The sequence below is a fragment of the Stegostoma tigrinum genome, unplaced genomic scaffold (genome assembly GCF_030684315.1).
Source record: "Stegostoma tigrinum isolate sSteTig4 unplaced genomic scaffold, sSteTig4.hap1 scaffold_58, whole genome shotgun sequence".
In the NCBI taxonomy this organism is placed as follows: domain Eukaryota; kingdom Metazoa; phylum Chordata; class Chondrichthyes; order Orectolobiformes; family Stegostomatidae; genus Stegostoma; species Stegostoma tigrinum.
Window position 1 is genome coordinate 2,404,282 of NW_026728516.1, and position 16,215 is coordinate 2,420,496.

Sequence of the window (16,215 nt, forward strand, 5' to 3'; positions counted from 1 at the left end):
CCGGGAGTGTGTTTGGGGAGTTAAGTCGAGAGGTAACAAAGGAATGCATGAGAGTTTCAGCAACAGATGAACTGAGATCTTGTTGAGGTTGAAATTATACGTGGTCTTTGTGATAATGGGCGGGGTGTGAGTAATGTGGTTGGAAGCTCACCTTGGGGTGAAATATTGCACCATGACTGTGAGCAGTGTGTTACCAGCCAGTTACCAGGGGCAGGGATGGAGTCAGTGGTGAGGGAGTGGAGTTTGGCTGCCAGCCTGGACTGACATTTAGCATTGTCGATTTAAATGTGATCTACATCCCTTTTCAAACAGGAATGGACTTGGCAGAAGAACTGATTTATGAACCAACTGTCAGCCTTATTGAGACAAAGTGTGGAGAAGTTTATCTGTTATGAAGTAAACTATAGTGACAACTCAGACAGGTATTTCCAGTTGAATGTGGGGTATACTGCTAGTGTCAATAACTAGCAGTGAAACAACTTATTGAAGTTTTTGCAGCCTCGGTCTTCAAACTGTTTCCTCCGTCTTGGGCTTTTACCTTCTGATTCTCCTTGTTTTCTATTGCACAGACCTTTCTTAAGAATCTCTTTTATGCTTGTTCTTTTTTGATTAACATCCCTCTCTGCCCAATCACAGTTCATATGAACAACACTCACCTCACTTCACCACGTGGTGTTCTTCATATTCATAATTATTCTCTTTCATCTTACCTGAGGACTGTTATACCTGTATTTATTACCCTTATTTCACCGCCATTTCCCTATTCGCTGGCAGAGCGGTATCAAGAGCTATCTTTAGCTTTGAGCTGCAGGAAGCCTTTTCAATCGCGACTTATTAAAAAATAACAAAAGAACTGGGATGTTGTCAATCAGGAACAAAAACAAAGTTGCTGGAAAAGCTCACCAGGTCTGGCAGCACCTGTGAAGGTAAAAAGACAGAGTTAACGTTTCGGGTGCAGTGCCCCTTCCTCAGAGCGACTTATTAAAATCCCAGGATCGCTAATGTAACAATCTTTCTCATCCGGTTCTCAGTCTCATTTGTCTCAAAATGCAACATTGAGACGACGATCATTTGCTTCTGACAATGACAACACAAAGCACTGCGCATGCTCCAGCTGACGATGGCGTCTGGGTGATTGATGTCAGTGCGCGACCAATATGAGCACAGAGATGCAGTGCAGGGCCGGGCGAAAGTCCCTGCCCTTCTAGCCAATCGGAATGAAGATGGGGCGGGATCGGTGAAAACCACGTGATCATCCACGAGAGCGGTCCAGAGTCGCTGAGATAACCAGAACTGCAGATACCACAGACTCTGAGATAACATGGTGTGCAGCTGTTTGAACACAGCAGGTCAAGTAGCATCAGAGGAGCAGGAAAGCTGACGTTTCGGGCCTAGCTCCTTCGCTGAGACCAAGATTTGTGCAATTGAGGTAAGAGCAGGACACGGTAAAGAAAGCAAAACAGCAGAAAGCGGGAGGGGAGTGATATTCGTATGGGTTTGGAAGTTTTACAAACACTTAGTGCACGTCGGAAAACACACACGTTTGAAACTCCCAGACTCACGTTTGCAGAAAACAAATCAATGCCTCAGATGGCGATAGGCCTGTGTGACCGCCACCATCTTTATTGGGGGCAATGATCCGCGAGGCGCATGCGCGGTAGCTTTGAAACTTTCGAAGGACCAAGCTCAAGCTGGGCGCATGCGCAGCCGCATCTGGCTGAAAGTGAGAGAACAAGGTGTGGGGGTGGAGGACCACAGCAGGACAGGCAGCATCAGAGGGGCAGGAAAGCTGGCGTTTTCGGGCCTACACCCTTCAGAAATGCGGGAGGGGAAGGGGATACTGAAATAAATAGGGAGAGAGGGGGAGGCAGGTGGAGAGGAGACAGACAAGTTAAAGAGATGGGGATGGAGCAGGTAAAAGTGAGTGTAGGTGTGGAGGGGATCGGTCAGTCCAGGGAGGACCAACAGGTCAAGTGGTTGGGATGAGGTTAGCAGGTAGGAAATGGGGGTGCAGCTTGAGTTGAGAGGAGGGGATAGGTGAGAGGAAGAACAGGTTAGGGAAGTGGGGATGAGCAGTTGTTTCGTGCGACCTGAGCGTAGAAGTTCTGTAATGTGGTCCCCAAGCCTCCGCTTGGTTTCCCTGATGTAGAGGAGGCCAGAAAGGGTAGAGCGTATGTAGCTTACCACATGAGCACCTGCATTCCCCATACAGATGGCCTAAAAGCCCTACGCTATTTCCCGTCCTGCCGGTCTGATCAGTACCCCTCCACTGACCACCCCCACCTCCCCCACCTTAGGTGCTTTGCCAAACTCATTTTCACCCTCAACAACTTCTCTATCAACTCCTCCCACACCCTACAGACAAAGAGGGTGGCCATGGGTACCTGCATGAGCCCAAGCTATGCCTGCTTCTTTGTTGGAACAATTCCTCTTCCGTACCTACACTGGCCCTGAGCCCCACCTCTTCCTCCAGTACACGGATGACTGTATCGGCGCTGCCTTGTGCTCCCATGGGGAGCTCGAGCAGTTCGTCCACTTCACCAGTACCTATCACCCCAAACTTAAGTTCACCTGGACCATCTCTAACACCTCTCTCTCATTCCTGGACCTCTGTTTCCATCTTGGGCAACCATATAGAAGCCGATATCCATTTCAAGCCCACTGACTCCCACAGCTAGCGAGTATACAACTCCTCCCACCCACCGTCCTGCAAAAATGACATCTCCTATTCCCAATTCCTTCACCTCCGCATCTGCTCCCAGGGTTCCACTCCTGTACATCTCAGATGTCCTTGTTTTTTAAGGACCGCAACCCCAGCCCCCACTTCCCCTCTCCCCCCCCGCAGTAATCGAGAACACCCTTCACTGTGTCTCCTGCATTTTTCAACAACTCCTCCCTCACAGCCCGTCCCTGTAATAACAACCGAAAAAGAATCCTCCTCATCCTCACACATCACTCCTCCAATCTCCGGATCGAACGCATCATCCTCTGACACTTCCGCCATCAGCAATCCGACCCCACCATCAAAGACACTTTCCCCTCCCCACCCTTGTCGACATTCCAGAGGGACCGCTCTGTACATGACTCCCTTGTCCACTCCACACTCCCCTCCAGCCCCACCACACCTGGCACTTTCAACCGCAACTGTAGGAAGTGCTGCACCCGCACCCACACCACCTCCCTCACCCCCAAACCAGGCCCGAAGAAGACTTTTCACATCAAGCAGATGTTCAACTACACATCTGCTAATGTGGTATACTGCATCCGCTGTACCTGTTGTGGCCTCCTCTACATCGGGGAAACCAAGCGGAGGCTTGGGGACCGCTTTGCAGAACACCTCCGCTCGGTTCGCAATAAACAACTGCACCTCCCAGTCGCGAACCATTTCAACACCCCATCCTATTCCTCAGACGACGTGTCCATCCTGGGCCTCCTGCAGGGCCACAGCGATGCCACCCGAAGGTTGCAGGAACGGCAACTCATATTCTGCCTGGGAACCCTGCAGCCCATTGGTGCCAATGTGGATTTCACAAGCTTCAAAATCTCCGCTCCTCCAACCGCGTCCCAAAACTAGCCCAGCTTGTCCCCACCTCCCTAACCTGTTCTTCCTCTCTTGTATATCCTCCTCCCACCTCAAGCTGCATCCCTGTTTCCTGCCTACTAACCTCATCTCACCGCCTTGACCTATCAGTCCTCCCTGGCCTGCCTCTTTGACTTGTCTGTCTCCTCTCCACCTATCTTCTCTCTCCATCTTCGATCTGTCTCCCCCTCTCTCCCTATTTAGTTCAGAATCCTTTTCCCCTCCCCCATTTCTGATAAAGGGTCCAGGCCCGAAACGTCAGCTTTCCTGCTCCTAAGATGCTGCTTGGCCTGCTGCGTTCATCCAGCTCCACACTTTGTTATCTCAGATTCTCCAGCATCTGCAGTTCCCATTTTCTCTTATCCAAGTGTTTGTTTCTTCTGGATTTCTTTCCCAGAGTGTGGGATAGTAGCAGCTCGCACTGCTCTTAGTCGCTTCTGTGCTTCCTGATCACTTTTGTCGGTGTTGGTCTCTAATGATGGGTATATTTGATCTCTGCAGTATTTTATTGTTAATTCCTTATACCTTTTTTGTAAATAAATTTTCCACTGCTCCCCACCCCCTCACCATGTGCTGCTCTCTTACCAGATTAATTTTTGAACGGTATCTTTCACAGCCAGGAAATATTTCCCAGAAAGAGAGTGCATTTTTCTTCCATTTCAGACCACCAAATTCGACAGCATTTTTATTCTGTCATTCATTTTGCACTTCTGCAACATTTACTGTTTCTCCTTCCACAGATACCAGCGATCGTTGCCAAAGCCCTGTTCCCTGTGGAGAAGGTGATATTTAACTTTCGTGTGCTGCTGCAGTTCGTATGATGAAGGTGCTCCCACAATGCGGTCATTTGAGAAGTTACAGATCGGTCATCAAGCGATACTGAAGAGCTGATGGTGTGTCCAAATCAACAAACAATTTGTATTTTTATCATGTTTTAGAATTTCACAAAAATATTATCCAGAAACTTTTGACATAAGGCCACATTAGATCAGGTGACCAAAAAGTTACCAAATTTGCAGGTTTTCCTGACTCCTTAAAGAAGGAAAGCAAACTTAAGAGGTTTATCATGGGAATTCCAGACCACGTTGCCTGGCAACTGTGGAAACAGCCTCCAGTCGTGAAGCAATGACAAAGCGCATTGTTGGAGCTGAAACTAAATGAATTGTCGAAGTCTTGAACGTTGTGTGGTGCAGGGAGATAGGGCTCATCACAGCCAGGAATTAAATCAAAGATGAGAATTTTAAATTGTTGCTTATAAATAGGAGCCTTTGTGGGTCAGGGAGCACAGCAGTGATGGTGAACAGGTCTTGGTACAAATGAACTTGTGTGCAGCAGAATTTTAGGTATTCTTGAGGTTTCCGGGCCGTTGAATGTGGGAGGCTGACTGGCAGTGTGTTTGGATAGTTCAGTCTAGAGGTAACACAGGAATAGATGAGAGGTTCAGCAAATGAGCTGAAACTGAGGTGTTGTTGTTGGGTCATTGTTACTGAAGTGGAAATAAGTGGTTTTTGTGCAGGGCTCTGCTGTTTACCCTCACCTCACGTCGGGGATTCAGCTGCTTGTGAATTTGTGGATCAAGTCTGTAATAAAATCAGGAACCGTGTGCCCGCCGTGGCCCAAACTGGGTATCACTGAGCAGGTTACTTCTGAGTAAGTGCTGCTGAATACTGCTGTTGACAACACCTTCCATCACTTTACTGACGATAGAGAGTAGACTGCTTGAGGGGAAATTGGTCGGGTTGGATTTGCTGTGTTTTTGTGCTGAACAGACCTGGGCGGTTTTCAAAATTGGCAGTAGATGCCAGCGCTGTAGCAGGACTGAAACAGTTTGGCTTGGTGGCTAGCAAGCTCTAGAGCACTAGTCATCGGTACTATTGCCAGTGTTGTCAGGACCCATAACCTTTGCACAATTCTTCCGTTTATTGATATTAATTGAAATGAATCAAATTGGATGAAAACTCACATCTCTGATGTTGGGGACCTCTGGAGAAGGCTGAGATGGATCATCCAGTTGACACTTCTGGCTTAAGATTGCTGCACTCTTACCTTTTGCATGGATAGGTTGGGCTCCTCTGTCAGTAAGGATGGGGATTTTTGGCATGCTTCCTCCAGTGAGTTGTTTAATTGTTCGTCACCATTCACGACTGGGTGTGACAGAACTGCAGAGCTTACATCTCATCTATTGGTTATGGGGTGGCTTAGCTCTAACTCTTGCTGCTTATGGTATTTGCCATGCAGGTAGTCCTGTTTGGTAGTTTTACCAGGTTGGCACCTTATTTTTAAGTCTGCCTTGTGCTGTTCTTGGCATGTACTCCGATACTATTCCATTCAACCAGTGTTTGTCTCCTGGGTCATTGGCAATGGCTGACTGTAGGGTATGCTGGGCCATGAGGTTACAGATTTAGCTGGAGAAGGTCTGCTACTGTTGTAGTCTCTCTCAAAGCCTCATAGATATCAGGTTTGGAGTTCCTGTGTCTGTTCCAAGTCTGTTCCTTTCAGCCAAAGTTCGTGCCACCCAACGCAATGGGGGGGTATTATCAAGTTTAAGATGAGGCTTTGTTTCCACAGGACTGTGCGGTGGTCGCTGTTATCAGTTCTGTCACGGACAGATGCCTCTGCAGCTGGGAAATTGGTGATGATGAGGTCAGCTATGTTTTCCCCGTTTGGTGCGTCACCACCTGCTGCAGTCCCAGCCAGGCAGCTTTGTCCTTTAGGACCCGACTAGCCTGATTGGTAACCCTCCTGCAAATTACTCCTGAAGGTGGACATTGAGTACATTTAGTGCTGTTCACACTCTCAGTGCTTTCTCCAAGAGCTGTTCAACATTGAGGAGTTTTTTGTTTATTAAAATTCACTCTTGGGATGTGGAAATTGCTGGCTGCACCAGCATTTATTACCTGGAAGGCAATAAAGAGTCAACCACATCGCTATGTTTTGGAGTCACATGTCATCCAGACCAGGTAAGGATGGCAAATTTCCTGAAAGGACAAAAGCGAACCAGATGGGTCTTTGCTGATAATTGGCAATAGTTTCATGGTCATCAGTAGACTCTTAATTTCAGATCATTATTTAATTCAATTTTCAACATCTGCCATGGCAGGATTCGATCCCAGGTCCCCAGAATGTTATCTCGGTCTCTGGATCAATAATCTAGCGATAATACTGCTGCCGATTTATCAACAGAGGGAGGATGGTACATCGTAATCAACAGGAGCCATGAGACTTCCAGGCGTCAGAGTCAATGCTGAGTACTCCCAGGTCAAATAATCTGGTCGGAATAGCACTGTGCTATTCCCCTGAATCAACTGTGGACCCCCACAAGGAATAATGTGCAGCAGGAACAATGCACAGTTATCCTTGGCCAGGAGGAGGGGATGTTGTGAATTTCTAACCCGACTGTCAGCGATGTATTTTATGAATTTGTGTTACAGAATATTACAAGTGGACTTTCAGGTGGGAAGCTCAATAATTGTAACACGAAACTGACAGAATTACTTAATTCATCAGCACCTGGATATTCGCATTGTGTGTGAGTATTGTGTTCCAGCTCGTTCCCATTTGCCGTGTAAAATTTCTCTCTTATTACTCCATTCTCTCAATAGATCTTTCCTACGACTTTCAACATATGTCCTGTAGTCCTTTCTTATGGCCAGTTGAGTGTGCGTTTTGCCGTCCTAATGTTTATCTTTTGGAAACACCGCCTATTAAGGTCCCCTCAAAATCCTTTGTTAAAAGGAGATCAATCTTAGTTTCTCCAAGCACCTGATTCCCCAATGACTGTTTGTTTGTTTCCTGTGTGTAAGGCACTCATCCGGATTGTGTTGGCACATTTTCCACTTCCCTGCATGAGTACAGCCCCAACAATATTAAAGAAAGGTAACATCCTCCAGGTGAAGCAGTGTCAGAGTGGTGTCCCATCCACCACATGCAACATTCCCCTCTGCACCACCGAGGCACAGTGGCATCACTATGCCTAAGGTAAAGTCACCATTGTCCTACCTGACTATAGGGCTGGTTTAACCTGAAGATTACTGCACCCCAGGCGAGGGGAGAGGTTGAGAAGGAGAGTCCATCTATTGTAGATGGTTATTCTCAATATGTACCAGCAATATCTAAGTCACATGAAATTATAATAACAGCCCTAACCATGCAACTAAAAACCCTCTCCCTACAAACCATTCTGTTAAATCTCCTCTGCCCCCTATCAGGGACCCTCCCGTCCTTCAGTGTGTGGGGGATCTTTGGTTTGCACAGACTCAGCTCGTCTCTGTTCCTGTCTGTGATGTCATCATGCTGTGACAATGGCACTGAAGCTCACTGTCTGTGAGGGTGGTAGGCACAGAGATCCTCATAGCGTTTAAGGCATATTTAGATGCACACTTGTGATGCCAACACAGGCCAGTCTATGGGCCAAGTTCTGGAAAATTAGATGAGAACGGTTAGGTGGTTTTTAACCGGCACTGGCTGGATGGGCCACAAAGCCTTTTTCTGTACTGTAGACCTCCGAGGCAGTTCACATAGGAAGATACCCAGCAATATTTCAAGTCATTTCAGAATATGAGCTATTAGAATAAATGACTCATGATTGGTCAGTATTTTCGGGAGTAAAGGGAGGTACAGACGTAATGCGGTTTACCTCAATTCTGGGGCCTGAAGCCCAGGAAAGTGAAAGCACCGCCATCAAGTGGGTGTATAAAAATAAGGATTGTATTAGAGGAAAGAAATATCGTTCTTGTATCATCCATTTGTGAGGCCGGACGATATTAGAGGCAGGAAGGGTTCTGAGACTGGAGAAGACTACAAAAATAGGGAAAAGTGAGCTTGGAAGAGATTACAGAAATGGGGAAGATTGTGAGGCTGGAGGAGACCTCAGACAAAGGGACGTTTGTGAGGCTGAAGACAATTATAGAGCTAAAGAAGTTTGTGATAATGGGAACTGCAGATGCTGGAGAATCCAAGATAATGAAATGTGAGGCTGGATGAACACAGCAGGCCCAGCAGCATCTCAGGATCACAAAAGCTGACGTTTCGGGCCTAGACCCTTCTTCAGAGAGGGGGATGGGGTGAGGGTTTTGGAATAAATAGGGAGAGAGGGGGAGGCGGACCGAAGATGGAGAGGAAAGTATAGGTGGGGAGTTAGGGAGGGGATAGGTCAGTCCAGGGAAGACGGACAGGTCAAGGAGGTGGGATGAGGTTGGGAGGTAGGAGATGGAGGTGCGGCTTGGGGGGGGGAGGAAGGGACGGGTGAGAGGAAGAACAGTTTAGGGAGGCAGAGACAGGTTGGATTGGTTATGGGATGCAGTGGGTGGAGGGGAAGAGCTGGGCTGGTTGTGTGACGCAGTGGGGGGAGGGGACGAACTGGGCTGGTTTTGGGATGCGGTGGGGGAAGGGGAGATTTTGAAGCTGGTGAAGTCCACATTGATACCATTGGGCTGCAGGGTTCCCAAGCGGAATATGAGTTGCTGTTCCTGCAACCTTCGGGTGGCATCATTGTGGCACTGCAGGAGGCCCATGATGGACATGTCATCTAAAGAATGGGAGGGGGAGTGGAAATGGTTTGCGACTGGGAGGTGCAGTTGTTTATTGCGAAACGAGCGGAGGTGTTCTGTAAAGCGGTCCCCAAGCCTCTGCTTGGTTTCCCCAATGTAGAGGAAGCCACACCGGGTACAGTGGATGCAGTATACCACATTGGCAGATGTGCAGGTGAACCTCTGTTTAATGTGGAAAGTCATCTTGGGGCCTGGGATAGGGGTGAGGGAGGAGGTGTGGGGGCAAGTGTAGCATTTCCTGTGGTTGCAGGGGAAGGTGCTGGGTGTGGTGGGTTTGGAGGGCAGTGTGGAGCGAACAAGGGAGTCACGGAGAGAGTGGTCTCTCTGGAAAGCAGACAGGGGTGGTGCTGATGTCTTGGGCGGTGGGGTCGGATTGTAGATAGCGGAAGTGTCGGAGGATGATGCGTTGTATCCAGAGGTTGGTGGGGTGGTGTGTGAGAACGAGGGGGATCCTCTTGGGGCGGTTGTGGCGGGGGCGGGGTGTGAGGGATGTGTTGCGGGAAATGCGGGAGACGCAGTCAAGGGCGTTCTCGACCACTGTCGGGGGAACGTTGCGGCCCTTGAAGAACTTGGACATCTGGGATGTGCGAGAGTGGAATGCTTCATCGTGGGATCAGTTTGTGGGCTGGAGGAGATTAGAGATAAGGTGGTTTGTGAGACTGGAGGAATCTGAATAGATGGTGTGAGTTATGAGGCTACTGGGGGATTCTAGCAATAGGCAGGTCGTGAGGCTGGAGAGGGATTCCAGGGATGTGAAGCGTGTTGAGGCTCGAGGGTGATGCCTGCAGTAATGCAGGTAAGTGAGGCCTGAGGGCATGATTTGGTGGGTAGTGAGGTCTGAGGTATGATTCCTGCAGTAGGGAGGGTAGTGAGGCTCCAGGGTGGATTATCATCCAAACAGCACAGTGGTGTACTTACAGCACATGGAGTGCAGCAGTCAGAGAAAGTACCACTTTCTCCATGTCCAATAAAAATGGGCAATCAATATTTGTCTGTGCAGCATAGACCACATCCCATAAGTCAATTAAAATTATGGTGGGTCTCTGGTTTGGAGAGAGCTAACAGAAGCTGAGATAATTTTCCATTGTAGTAGCAATGTTTGGTAACCGTAGAATACAACATTCAGCTAATTGGCAAATAATGCAGGGTGAAAATGTGAAGATTGTTTGTTTGGCTCAGCAAGTTCCCAGGATCTGGAACAGTGTGAATGGCAGCTGGATGCAGATTTAGCAGTTATTCTCAGAAGAAAGTTGGGATTTAACTTTTCAAGGAATGATGGACAAATGGCGGGGGAATTGGGTCAGATTTGCAGCACCTCCCAGAGTGAGAGTGAAGCCTTTGACAGGGTTCCACATGGTAGACTGATGAGTAAAGTTAGATCACACGTGATTCAGGAAGAGCTCGCTAATTGGAAGCGGAATTGGCTTAGTTGTCAGAGAGAATGTGGTGTTGTGGGATTTTTCAGAGTGGAGTTCTGTGACCAGTGTGTTCCACAGCAATCAGTGCAGGGGCCACTTTTGTTTCTCATTTAGATTAAATATTTGGATGAGAATTTAAGGGACAAGATTAGTAAGTTTGCAGATGATACTAGAATTAGTGGTGAGTGAAGGTTATCTAAGATGACAGCGAGATCTTGATGAATTATGTCAATGAGTTGAGTGGAGGATGAAGTTCAATTTGAATAAATGTGAGACATTGTATTTCGGTAAAATGAACAGGGTAGGACTTGCACAATTGATGGTTGCACCCAGGGTAGAGTTGTGAAACAGAAATGCTGAGATTCAGGTACATAATTCTTTGAAGTTTATGTAGACAAGTAGTCAGGCTGGTTAATATGTTGTTTAGCACACTTGCCTTCATTGCTCAGACCTCTGAGTCTCAGAGTTGGGATGTTGTGTTGAGGTTGTATACAACATTGTTTAGGCTTCATTTGAGGTATTGTGTGCAGCTCTGGTTGCCCTGTTACAGGAAGGACGTTATTATTAAACTGGAGACAGTTCAGAATAGACTTGCTGGGATGTTGCCAGGATTGGAGGGCTTGATTCTCACATAGACAGCCAAAGCTAGGACGTTTCTCACTGCAGCATAACGGGTTAAGGAGTGACCTTAGAGGTTCATAAAATCATGAGGGCACAGATTATGCGAATAGCAAGGGTTTATTCTCAAGGTTGGGTGATTTCAAGACAAGGGGACATGTGTGTAAGGTGAGAGGAGAAAGACATATTGAAAAAGACATGAGGGATATTTTTATTCTTATGGAGTTGCCCATGTGTGGAACGAACTTTCAGGAGGTGGTAGATAGAGGTACAGTCACGTTGTTTAAAAGACATTTGAATAAAGACATAGATAGGAGAGGTTTAGAGGAGTATATGCCAGATGCAGGCAGATGTGATCAGTTTAAATATAAAACTTATACATTTCAAAATTAAAAGTATGTATTAAATTGAAGTAAGGCTAACTTTGACATTATTGGGCAGGAACTTCCAAAAGATGATCGGGAGAGGTAATATGCAGGTCAAGGAATGCTTGGAAAGTGGGACGCCCTCAAAACTAAAATAAGGAGAGCCCAGGCACAATATGTTTCTGTTCATGTGAAGGGCAAGGCTGGTAAATGTAGGGGATACTGGATGACTGGAGAAATTGAGGCTCTGGTCAAGAAAAAGAAGGCAGCACATGTCAGGTATTGACAACAGGAATTGGGTCAATCCCTCGAAGTATAGGGGCAGTAGGAGTATACTCAAGAGAAATCAGGATGGCAAAAAGGAGACATGAGCTATCTTTGGCAAATTGAGTTAAGGGAAATCCCAAGAGATTCTGAAACTTCATTTGGGACAAAAAAACAACTAGGGAGAAAATATGGCCCCTTTAAAGATCAACAAGGCTGCCTGTGTCCAACTGCAGGCTGAGATAGTAAGTAAGTATTTTGCATTAATATTTACTGCAGAGAAGGATATGAAAGTGAGAGAACTTGGAAACATAAATAATGAGTTGCGAAAAGTGGCCATATTACAGAGGTCTAGGTGCTGGACGTCTTAAAATGCACAAAGGTGGTTAGGTTCCTGGCTCCTGATCAGGTGTTACCCACAAACTCTGGGAGAAGCTGGGGAAATAATTGCTGGCCCCTTGCTGCGGTATTTGTATCACTGACACTAGTGAAGTGCCAGAAGGCCGGGTGGCTAATGTGGTGCCATTCTTTAAGGAAAAGCCAGAGGACCATCGACCGTTGAGCCTGATGTCAGTGGTGGGTAAATTGCTGGAGGGGATTCTGAGGGACTGGATTTGCATGTGTTCAGAGAAGAAAAGACTGATTAGGGATAGTCAACATGGCTTTGTGAGTAGGAAATCTTGTCTCACTTAATTGATTGAGTTTTTTTGAAGAAGTGACAAAGAAGATTGAAGAAGACAAAGCAGTGGACACTGTCTATATGGACTTCAGCAAGGCATTCACCAAAGCTCCACATGATGGACTGGTTAGCAAGATTAGATCAAATGGGATCCAGGGAGAGTTAGCTATTTGAAACAAAATTGGCTTGAAGGTAGGAAACAGGATCATGGTGGGGTCGGGGGGAGCAGATTCATTCTAGAGGACTATGAACAGCAGTGTGCTGCAAGGATCGGTGCTGGGTCCACTGCTTTTTTTATCATTGATGCAAATCATGTGGAATGAATATTGGAGGAATGGTTAGTAAGTTTGCAGATGACACTAAAATTGTTGTAGAAGACAGCAAAGGAGTTTACCTCCAAGTGCAATGGGAACGTAATCAGATGGGTTGATGGGCTAAGGAGTGATAGAAATAAGTTTTTAGTTCAGATAAATGTGAGCGATTGCATTATGGTAATGACGATCAGCGCAGGACTTAAACAGTTAATGATGAGGCCCTGGGGATTGTTATGTAACAGAAACTCCTTGGGGTGCATGTGCACAGTTCCTTGAAGGTGAATTGCAGGTACAGAAGGTAGTGAAGATGATATTTGCTGTGCTGCATTTATTGGTCAGTGCATTGAGTGTAGGAGTTGGGAGGTCATGTTATACGCTGAACAAGGCATTGATGATGCTGCTTTTGGAATACTGTGTTCAGTTCTGGTCTCCCTGCTATAGGAATGATGCTGTTAAACTTAGCAGGGTGCAGAAAAGATTTACAAGAATGTTGCAAGAGGTGGAAGTTTTGAGCTGTAGGGAGAGGTTGAATATGCTGGGGCTATTTTCCCTGAAGTTTTGAAGGCTGACTGGTGACCTTATAGACGTTGTTAAAATTATGGTGGGCGGAGGGTGAATGGCCAAGATTGTTTTCCCAGGTTAGGGGAGACGAGAACTAATAACACTGGCTTAAGCTGAGAGGGAAAGCCGAGAACCAAAAGAACTGCAGATGTTGTAAATCTGAAAAAAAAACAAAGTTGCTGGAAAAGCTCAGCAGGTTTGGCAGCATCTCTGGAGGAGAGAAGAGTTTCGGGTTCTGAGGAAGGGTCACCAGTCCCAAAATGTTAACTTTTTTTTTCCCTCCTCCACAGATGCTACCAGACCTGCTAAGCTTTTCCAGCAAATTTGTTGTTTTTTAAAGGGAAAGTGGGTGGTGCTTGTGTAGAATGAGCTGCCAGAGGGACTGGTGGAAGCTGGTACAGTTACAACATTTAAAAGGTATCTGGATGGGTATGTGAATAGGAAAGGTGTAGCAGAATATAGGTCAAATGCTTGCAAATGGGATTAGATTAATTTGGGATATCTGGTCAGCGTGGACAACTGGGACCAAAGGGATTGTTTTGTGCTGTACAACTCTGACGAAGCATTTTTTTTTTTGTTTTCATTTCAGATTTCCACAATTTTACTTCTGCACTATTCTTAGTCTTTCAGAGGGATCGAAAGGTTGAGTTACAGATCTATACAATGACTGTCCTTCCTCCCTGGCTCTCCCACCTCTCTCTTTTGGTAGTTTGATGCAAACACTGACTGGATCCCTTACCTGGAGGATATTTGTGAATGAATTTGTTCTAATGGTGATCTAGCATATTCCCCAAGTGTTGCTCCACACATGTCCAGAGAATTTCTCAGTTTCACAATGTGTGTCCCCTTCTGGTTTCTTACTCGCTACACTTACTTTCTGTTTGAAAGTATAGTCTGCCGTCGGAGAATTCAAACTGTTCCACATCCAGGTCTGACAGTCACTTTGTTTATCACAAACCCAATTTTCTCAGGATTTTGAACATTGAAGGAAAAAGCAGCACTCATATTGGGGAGAAAAGCACATGGTGTGTATGTTGAAGAGTCTGTGAAGATTCATCTGAAATGTCCGAACACCAGTGCAGTGACACTGAGAGAGAGTGTGGAAATGTGCAGATTGCAAGAAGGAATTTCTTCATCGATCCGAGCTAGAAACTGACCACCAGAGTCACACTGGAGAGAGACCATTGACCTGTTCTGCGTGAGGGAAAGGCTTTGCTGACTGGAATTCCCCACTGATGCACCAACGAGTTCACTCTGGGGAGAGACCTTTCATGAGCTCTGAGTGTGGGAAGGGATTCATTGTCATCCAAACTGTTAACACACCAGTGAGTTCACAGACAACCACAGTTGAAGGACTTTGCTGTCACTCTCACTAGCAAATGAACCATGGTTTTGGGCTGTTTGTACAGATATTACTGATCCCTGCTCAATTGAAGGTGCTGGTATTGTGAATAAAATGTCACACTGACAGTTGTGTAAGGTAGAGCTTGGAAATAGTCACGTTGTCACAACACATCGACACATTCACACTGACTAAAGACTATCCACCTGCACGATATGTGAAAAGGGATTTCCCGGTTCATCAGGACTGGTTAACTACCAGCAAATTTCTGAATAAGTTGATTGGTTTGAATATAGCTAACAGTAGAATCAAAAATAGTATCAGTGATAATGGGAACTGCAGATGCTGGAGAATCCAAGATAACAAAAAGTGTGGAGCTGGATGAACACAGCAGGCCAAGCAGCATCTCAGGAGCACAAAAGCTGACTTTTCGCGCCTAGAGAAGGGACAAGGCCTGAAAGGTCAGCTTTTGTGCTCCTGAGATGCTGCTTGGCCTGCTGTGTTCACCCAGCTCCACACATTGTTATAGTAGATTCAAAAACCATGTGTTTTGGGCTTGTTTCTGGAGATCAGAGAATCCCTCCACTGTGGGAGCAGACCACTTAGCCCATCAAGTCTGCACTGACCTGACGAAGAGTGTTTTACCCAGACACTGTCTGCGTGAGTTTCCTCCAGATGCTCTGGTTTCCTCCCACAGTCCAAAAATGTGCAAATTATGTAGATTGACTATGCTAAATTGCCCACAATATCTTGTGTGCAAAATGCAGGGATAGGGTAGGGTGTGAGACTGGTTGGGATGCTCTTTGGAGGGTTGGTATTGACTGAATGGCCATCTTCCACACTGCAGGAATTCTGTGATGATCTCGATGGCCCTTTATTTGTTAGATAGGTCTGCGCACCTTTACAGTGACGGATTCTGTTGCTCTCCACAGACGTTTGTTTATTGGAAACAAGGTAATCTTTCATTTTGTAGATAAAAATCAAAGGAAAGTTTTAAATCCAAACATAGGATTGGGATGTGTCATGTCCTATAATCCATGATTGCATTTTCCCAGTCGGCTGTGAAACCTGGTGACCGCTGTGACTCTGCCTGGGAGCATTGCAGTCTCCTCAGCTCTTTACCTGGTGTCCATAGCAGCGATGGATCTCATTATGAAAACATAAACCAAGACATTGTGTGGTTCCTAGTACATATTTTCTATTTAGTCTTCTGTCCATCACTTCCCTAGAGGCTGAGATACTGGTCCGGGGACCTAGGTGTGAATCCATCTGGAAATAAGAATTTGATGATGACTGTCAATCCATTGTCTTTCTTGGAAAAACCCATCTGTTCACTGATGGCCTTTAGGGAAGGAAACTGCCATTCTTATACAGTGATGTGATCATCCCATGAATGATTTTTTAAAAAAAATTTCAAAAACTCCTGCAAATACGTTTAACTCTCTCTTAATTTATTTGACAGCTGACTGTTCAAACTGCTTGATGGTCACTTTCTCTTTTGATCAAGTTGTGGCCATTTCATGGT

At 46.2% G+C, this 16,215-nt stretch overlaps 1 long non-coding RNA gene across 1 annotated transcript; it reads left to right on the forward strand.

Moving 5' to 3' along the window:
- Positions 1–1,263: 1,263 nt before the first annotated feature.
- LOC132208946 (uncharacterized) lies at positions 1,264–14,816 on the forward strand. Its single transcript, XR_009445048.1, has 4 exons — positions 1,264–1,429; positions 4,321–4,473; positions 7,012–7,109; positions 13,938–14,816. It is a non-coding gene; the product is annotated as an uncharacterized LOC132208946 (long non-coding RNA).
- Positions 14,817–16,215: the final 1,399 nt, after the last annotated feature.